Source organism: Gavialis gangeticus, unplaced genomic scaffold (assembly GCF_001723915.1).
Source record: "Gavialis gangeticus isolate Ggan-Ray unplaced genomic scaffold, GavGan_comp1, whole genome shotgun sequence".
NCBI lineage: Eukaryota > Metazoa > Chordata > Crocodylia > Gavialidae > Gavialis > Gavialis gangeticus.
In genome coordinates, this window is record NW_017729000.1 from 3,005,799 (window position 1) to 3,013,524 (window position 7,726).

Below are 7,726 nucleotides of genomic sequence, written 5' to 3' on the forward strand. Positions count from 1 at the left end.
TTTGAGTGAACTCAACAATAATGAAGTGGAGTGGAGAGAAAAATTTATATTGCTTAAGTGAATGGGTTTGTGTTGTCTTACTCCCCTTCAGTGAAGCACCTCTCCATTTTTATTTGATTTCTCCTAGATTAACGGCCTCAGCAAATACAGTTTGGGGCTAATAGCTGATACCAGAGGAAACAGGCACCTGTAGAAACAGGAGAGGGGCCTGGAAGATGAAGGATGCTGATGAGAGGGCAATGACAGCAGCTCATGACAACCAAGACCAACCCATGTGCCCTTGGTTTTCTTTGGGTTACATTTTTTACTTTATTTATGAATAATTTACCAGATCTGCAATAACAGCCAACCCTGCCCAGTGTAGATGCAGCTGGCACGGTCCATGCAGCCACTTCCAGGGTTACAGCTGTTAGCGCCCATTGGGACTGCTGCGGTCGGGTCCCTGCTAAACTTAACAGGACATTGGGAAGATATACTTACGTGCCCTCTGCACTGAAGTCCAGTGCCACCCTCCCCTCAGGAGACTGGTGGAGACCCCAGGGTATAAATCACAACCGAGAAACTCCAATTTCCAGCTAAAATTTTAATTAAGACATGCCAGTTGAAAAACTTCCCTCCATTTGAAATGTTCATCAGCAAGAATGAAGAAGAGGAGCGCTTCTCTTCTGTACAGCCAGGGTTGGGCAATAATTGCATTTTTGTTCAGTGATCCTCACCCAGCAAATTATTACGGCGGCTGCATTTATCTTCACCCGCTGATGATCTTGAGAACCGAACCTGAACCGTGGGCTCAGGAGGAAAGGACAGGCTGTGCTGGTTAAAGGATGGGTCTTCCAGCACAGTTCAAGGGAGAGACCCCCTTGGACACCCACACACCATGAGCTGCTTCCCCCTACCCCAATGAGACATGCCTGTGCCAGCACAACCTTAAACACCGATTGCGGCAGGCTCCCATGCAGTTGCACGGAGAAATGATTTCCAAAGCATGCTCAAGCAATGCCACAACACGTGCCCGAGGCCCACGGTGCAGAAGCTACTCGGCAGTCTCCCATGCCAGGGCCATCCCCATCTAGCTGATTAAGCTCGTGGGCAGCTGCTTTGCATGGCAGAAGGGACAAGGATTTTAGAGGCAGAAAATGCATGCCCCAGAAGAGCTCCACTGGCTGCATTGCTCACTGGTAACCATCTGCTCCAATGCTGAGTGTCCTGAAGGAGGAAACCCCAAGGACTCTGCTCTGGAAACTCAGTGGGTCAACATCATTCCCAACGAATCACAGCTGCAGCACGCAAATTTGTGCAGCGCACACGAGTATAGCGTGTCAGTGCTTCTGGGTCACTTCCAGGCAATGCCTTTGTGGGCAAGCAATGAAAAAGAAGGGAACAGAGAAAAATCTCCAGAACTGAGCCAACCCCCCACAACCTGCAGCTCCTGTTGAGTCAGACTTGGCATCCATCAGGCAGCAAACTTATCTTCCCTGTCTGTTCTGCGACTAAGATTCAATCAGGGCTCGTCGGCTCCTCGGGGACCCGGCGTTGGAGTGTGAACTGCTACCACTCAGAAGTAATGGACTGAGATTGCTCATGCCATTACTTTAAATGGCTGCAGGCCCCACAGTCCCCAATTTCATTAGCTGCATTTATATATACAGACCTGACGCTTAATGCTGAGGAATCCAGAGCCCCATAAATGTTACAGGTCACTGCCCCCTCGCCCCCCAGGAAAACGAACCACCACCAGCAGCAGCAGCCAGCTGGAATGGGAGGCTGCACTAGGAGAAAGCAGGTCTCGTGCACAAATCTCCATCAAGGGTTTTTATCTGATTGACTATGGCTCCGGCTTACCTACCAGAGGGCATCATTCTTAATAAACAGATGCTACTGAATAGAGAGATGGACATCAGCAAAGATTTGTGCAAGTCTGTGCTGGCAGATACCGATGCACAAGGATTTGAATGGCAGGGAACTAAACCAGTGCATGTATGCCTAGACAGCCACTGAACTTCTCAAAGGACATAAAAGCATGAACGCTAAAGAAGGAGGAGGACACCAAATAGACGAGCATGATGCAAGTTCGCTGCAGAGCACTTCTGGTGGCAAATCTTGAACAATTACAGTTTACGCTGCCACGCAGGCTACACTAGCCTAGAGAAACTTCATAAAAGAAACACGTTAGATGGCTGTAAAAGTTTATATAAACGGTACCAACCTAATTTTATGAAAAATTACGGGTGTCTCGGTGTGCGCGTGAATATCGCACGCAGAGAGACCGAGAGAGAAAGGAATCAACAGAGGAATTAAGACGAATGTATATTTATGCAATACAATCACTCGGCGGTATATGTTTCTTTGCGTGTACGTGCGCTTTGCTGAGAATTGCAGTGAGGAGGCAATTAAAAACAGATGCTATGAGGACTCGTTACTTACTGGTGACTTGGTTTTGTTCTGTTTTTCCTACAGAACAGAGTTTTCATTTAAAAAGCAGTTACTGCCTATTTTCAGCATGGAAAAATAAATGATTTACCATTCCCCTCAAAGGAACATAGCGATTTGTTGTAGAGCCAATATGCACGCGCGCGCGCACACACACATACACACATATACATACACACACATTTTTATATATACACACACCCATATACATACACACGTTTTTATACACGCACACACACTTTATATGTATATAAAACCCCCCTCCCACCCCCAAACATGCGGTGTTAGAAAAGGACCAGGAGACACAATCGCTGTTTCAGCCGGGCTGGGACACTGCTGCAGCTGGGATGGTCCAGGAAATGGGAGAGATGAGGCGGTTTTTCGCCCATCTTTCATTGGACCGATGGTTTAGGTTGAAGAGATGCTGCGCAGCCTTACAAACACAAGGCGCCTGTCTTCAAGTTTGGGAAAGAAGCAAACGCAACCAAGGTTTTCCTGATATTTAGAAGGGAAAAGGTCTTTTACTTTCTTTCTCAGCCCCCTGAGACAGCTATAGCCAAGGGGACAACTCCCCCTCCAGAGCCCCACAGACCTTGGCCTGGACGGCAGGGGCTCAGAACCTGAAATCGGCTGCCGGCTGCCTCTATCCACCCACATTTACCCCATGAACAGCCAGAAAGGAGCTCCACATGCTTTCACCAATACCCGCCCTTGGCAGGAGCTTGGTCAGACCAGTCTTCCTCTTTCCCAGGAAGATTGTTCCTTGGGGCAGCCCTCTGTCCATCCTGCCGAGACAGCTGATCTCAGCTGTCTAAAGTGCAATGCAAAACGCAGCTTCCTCTCTCTCTCACACATACACACACATGCACTGACTACCCAAAGGCAATTACCCCCGTCTCATACAGACCCACGCCCTGTGTATGGGGAGACAGGCTACAAAGTCCTTCTGACGCTGAAGATGGGGTCCACAGTGAAAACAGGAATACCTCTGAACTCAAAGCAAGCATCAGCCTACAAAACACCTGCGTGAGCAGGCCGGTACATCACAGCGAGCGCTCCTTAAACTGGGATGCCCCCGAGACCAATTAGATGGTGAGGATTTCCCTAACCCCGATCCCTCCTGGTACTGAGATCCATACATCTCGGGTGCTAAGCGTGGTTCTCAGGCTAGCAGCTGGACTGGGAGACTGAGATAATAATTTTTAAACACAACAAGCACAAACCACTCTGAAGAGGGACTCATTCATCACGGCCAGCCTGGAGAGCATTCCAGATTAATAGGGAGATACAGAAATAGCAACGGAGAGATAAGCATGAACAAGGCAGGGCAGCATGTCGACTGCCAGCCTTTTAGGGCAGGGAATGTTGCTTCTCCATCTTTGGGCAATATTGGGATCCCACCAGGATGTCAATATTTTACTCAATCATCACAGTAGCATGCAATGTACCCTGCAAAGACAGCTGCATCACAATCCTGGATCACTGCATTGCCTGCAATGGAGCTACATGCACTGATGCCAGGCCCGTAAGCTTTCTGAACACAGAGAATAGTTTCACTTCAGTTCTGGGATTAAGACCCAGATCCAGCACCCAACCCTGTGTTCTGCCTGAGGAGCATATGGTTTCTCAGGCTGCTGCAATGGGAACTCCTCATATCACAGCCAGCGGCGAGCCAGAGGTGGAAAGAAGAGAGGTCAAAGGATCCAAGATTGCTCAGATACAGTATATGGGAGGGAGCAGGTACCTACTGCAAGGACCTACGGGTGTTTGTACGTGCCACGTTTTTTGCCCTTTCTTGCACTGCAATGGCTTGACTGTTTGCATAAGAGGATTTTCCAGATGCTTTAAAAGTATTTCTGGTGCATTAAAGTCCTTGGACATAGTTTAGTTCAGCTCGCCGTGAATTAAAGCGTTGCGTCCACAGAGTCGTTGCATACAAAGGCACTCAAAGACATGTAATGAGCCTCTTTGTCCACCAGATGATGCTGCAACTTTTTTTAGTTCACCCCTTCTAATAGCTTCTGCTTCCGAATTGCTTACACTTTTTTTTCCCTTGTACCATTTGCTGGCTCCCTGCTCCCACAGCTGCATGGCAGGGCACAGGGTGGGGGCAGGTAGCACTGGACCATCCTGCTGTCCTGCAGTGCTGGCCAGGGACCAGGCTTAATTCATTCAAAAACCTACTGCATGCAAACACTGATGTGACACGCCAAAATAAACAAGTTTAAATTTTATAAACCTATTTAATTTAATGAGGATGAAACCCTGTGGTGTGTACAGGTGCCCTAGAACTGCAAGCCACAAAGCAGCTATGTTGGCCAGGGAGAGTTCTTCCCACCACTTACACCCCAAGCCCTCCCAGCCCATTGGGCAGTGCGGTGGGCTCCAGGCAAACACCAAACTTCCCATCACACATGTTCACACCAGTGGCTTCTAAGCTACCAGCTGTACCTTGCGTCAGAAAAATGAATTCAATTTAAATCCAACAGTTCAGCCACTTCTCCAAGGTGAGCAGACATCCTGATCTGACTTTCGGAGACCATTTCTTTGCAATTTCTTGGCAGCTTTTCCTGAGATACCCTTACGTCATTTGCTTTCTCTCACAGCGATTCTTGGATTGTTTAAAAAGAAATAAAAAGAAAGAAAGAAAAGCAGAGTAATTTAACATCATTCTGCTGTTTATGGCAACCATGAGGGAAGGCATTAGAAATAACCTACGCCAGTTCATTTGAAGTGCAAATGACTTGCGTGCTACTACAAAACACAACAAGTGACTTTCAGACGGTTTCCTATTTAGGACGACACCAAAGTTGCTGATGGAACGAGAATCCAGGGGTAGTTATCAGGGAGCTTAATTTTGCATAACATCTGTATTTCATATTGCATTAGCAGCTTTCGCATCATGTTGGTAGCATGGGAAAAGAAATAGGTTATGCTCCTCCTTATTCTTCCTTTGAGCTGCCTGGCTGGGAAATCTCATCAGCCTGAACGATCTTGGGTTCAGTGTGACATGTTTTCCTCTTTTCAGAAGCCTGGTGGGGGGAGAAAGAGTCAAGCAAATTCCAAACCCTAGTCTGTCCCAGGTGTTTGAGACAGAGGAGGGCCACTTGAGGAGTCTTGGTGAGCTGTTGAGGGCTGGGGGGCATTGATTTTATCTGGCCCACTGCCAGGAGCCTGGGGAGGAGGACTGTGCCCCATGTTGCTCCGCTCTACTCTGCTGCAGCTGGGGCTGAGCCAGGCCAGCCCATGTACAGACTCCTCCACCCCCGTATCCATCCCCATCCTGGCTTCCTGTTGGCATTGAGCCATGGTAGCACCATAGCCACTAACAGCCAGGCATGCATGGGCTGAAGCATAATACAGTGCACCAAATAGCCATCGCACCCACCCAGCCGCTTGCCACGATGAGCCACTACCACTGGGAAAGTTGGGGCCAAGCCCTGCCCATGGCTGGCATGAACTAGCGGCACAGTGGCAGCAGTGGCTCATCATGGCTGGGCAGGCAGGATGGCTACTCGGTGCGCTGCATCACGCCCTGTCCTGTGCAGGCCCGGTTGCCAGTGGCCGCAGTGCTGGGACTGCACGGCCGCAGTGGCAACAGGAAGCTGAGCAGGGGGATGGATGCCACCGGAGGGGACGGTGGAGGAGTCTGCATGCTGCACAGCCCAGCCCGGCCCAGCCCAACCTCAACTGCGGCAGTGCAGGATGCAGCACTCCTTCCTCCGGCTCCCAGGATAGGAGCAACTGGTGGGCCGGATATGGTCTGCAGGCCATATTTTGCCCACCCTTGCTCTCAGGGAACCACAGGGTGCTGCACAATATTAGCCCTGTTAGGTGTGAAAATGCCTGCACAGGACTCAAAAGATAAACCCAGAGATGTCAAATAAAAATCCAGTGTCACACACATCCTCACCTGTTCTGGGCTTTCTGACTTCTTTGCAACAGAAGAATTGCTCTAGGAGTTTCCTGTAGCCAAAAAAACCTGAGTGAAAGCCAAAACCTAGCATCTTCTGAGTCTACAAAGGTTGAGCCACCTATACAACCCACATTTAGTGACCACATCTCAGAGGCCTCCAAGCCTCTTCCCGTGGCTCACTAAGTCAGCGCATAAATCTTCCATGTGCTGAAGAACTGGGAGAATCTCTTGGCCCCAGTTGAGCTAGTGGTAGGCTTGGTACCAGCTTTGGTGGAGCCAGGGTTTTAGGCCTGGTTTCAAATCCTAAGTGAGAATGAGGGTCTATCTGCATGGCAGGAACTGCAGCTCACAGAGACTCTCCCTAGCTAGCTTAAAACTAGCCAGCGTGGGTACTGCTGTCAGGGCAGCCACCACACCACGGACCCCTCAGGGGCTTCAGAACTGACCGGGAAAGCTGAGCCATACTGAGCAGGCGAGTTTAAAGCTAGCTGGGTGCATCTCCACAAACTGGAGTCACAACAGAAGCTGCAGTACAGATTTACCCCAAGTCTGGTCTTAGGCAGCATTACCACGTATTGCCCCACTTCAGCTCCACTAGGGTCTCCACGCGTGGCTGGCCCAGGACCAGAACAGCAGATGCATATTGGGCAGAACAGGGCTAGTTTTTTGTCTACTGCAAGGCTCTTGTGCTCCCATCAGGGATCTGGGCAAAACTGCTTTAAGGCATCTTAAATATAATTTGCATGTTTAGAAATTAAGGAAGAGGTCATTGCCTATTAACTCCCGTTGCTGTGCTGCAGGTTGCAAGCTCTCATTTGCAGTGCATCCACACAGCGGAGGAGACCGGGATCTGGCCATCTGCTTTGCAGCTTCCAGTGCTGGCTTGAATACAGTGCCCTAATTGGGAACTGCTGTAATTATATCCAAAATGGCAAAAATACCATTAGCTTAAAAAAACAAAATTACCTACTGCTCCTATTTCTGGCTCCTGTACTTGGGCTGGACGGCTGAGCAGAGGAACTTCAAGCAGTTCTCCAAACAAACTCAGCCTATTCACCCCCCTGCCACTCCCTCTCTCTGTCCTGAATTCAAATGTCGTCCCTGAAGCCTATATATAAAGCACAACTCCAAAAATATCCATTCTTATAACAGCATAGGGGGTGGGAATCAATGCTAAGCTTGAAAATCTAGGCTAGCCGTCCAGCCTTACCCTACCCAGCTGAGAAGGCACAGAGAGGGGAAGGTAACAGCGACGAGCCAGAAAAAAGACTAAATTTTTCAAAAATCAAGTTGCTTTGCTAAATTAGCCTCAGGGAAGGGCTAACTTGCATGACCAGAACTTCGGTGTTAAGCAAACCACGTTAGCAATGACCTTAAGAG